Consider the following 1,143-nt stretch of genomic DNA (forward strand, 5'->3'; position numbering starts at 1 on the left):
AGAGTGTATTTATTTTATGTGAACATTAAAGGGTCCAAACAGCAAAGCAACTCTTGTTGTGTTTGTTGAGAGCGTCTTATTCTGATCTAAAAGTGTCTGAACATCTGAAACAGTGAAGCAGATTCAGACGAGTTTACAGACTCCTGCTTGTCTCTAGATGGCGCTATAATACAGTACACTCATTTACATTTATCTCTATAAAAACATCATCAGCTCATCTCATGATTTTGATCTTTGTCTGTTTGGGATCAAACACACAATATTTTATACCCAATCTTCACTTCTGCCTTTTTAAGAATAAACCAGATTTATTTCTGCTGAGACACAAAGACTATTCTTCTCAAGAGCTGCTTAAGAACATTTCTAAAGATATGATTATAATACATACAAGTCTTTAGGCATGAGAGAGAGAGAGAGAAGTAGCTACACCAGCATACAGAGATTCGGTAACACTTTATAATAACTTTCATTAATAAATCATTAACAAACATTATATAATTTTTAACTAATCATTACTTCATATATATTCACATATCTAGAAATATGAGACAATGTGCTTGTTAATGTTAACTAATGATTTTATTAAACATTACCAAATGATTAACAAATCATTATTTAACGTAAATTAACATGCTTACACATGTCATTAAACTTCAGCTCACATATTAGCTAATGCTCATTTTTACATTTACAAATGTTGTGAAACTATAGCTTAAATAGTCATTTTAAGCACTTCACAAATTATTCATGCTAATACATTCATTAACATAATCACAGTCTGTAAAGGTCATATATTTGGTCTTTGTTTGTTGTGTAGACTTCTATTATTTGCACAACTTAAATCATGTATTAATTATTTGTTAATGTTTTTGCAGTACCCAATCTAAAGTGGAGACTATTCATTCATTTGTAAATGTTTATAAACATTTACTATTTTTTTGTATCTTTATTGGCACTGGACTTTTAGCTACTGTAACAAAGTTTGTGTAAAGGGTGGTTAGTTAAGTATAGCTAAATGCTTGGTAAAGACATATCACACATTGTAATTTGGGTGCAAACATGTTTTTATCACCTCAACAATTATATTAGTATACTATTGTGAATCATTAAACAGAATATTCCTTGAGTCATACATCAACGGGG

Source organism: Sinocyclocheilus rhinocerous, unplaced genomic scaffold (assembly GCF_001515625.1).
Source record: "Sinocyclocheilus rhinocerous isolate Xijiao unplaced genomic scaffold, SAMN03320098_v1.1 scaffold114, whole genome shotgun sequence".
NCBI classification, from domain to species: domain Eukaryota; kingdom Metazoa; phylum Chordata; class Actinopteri; order Cypriniformes; family Cyprinidae; genus Sinocyclocheilus; species Sinocyclocheilus rhinocerous.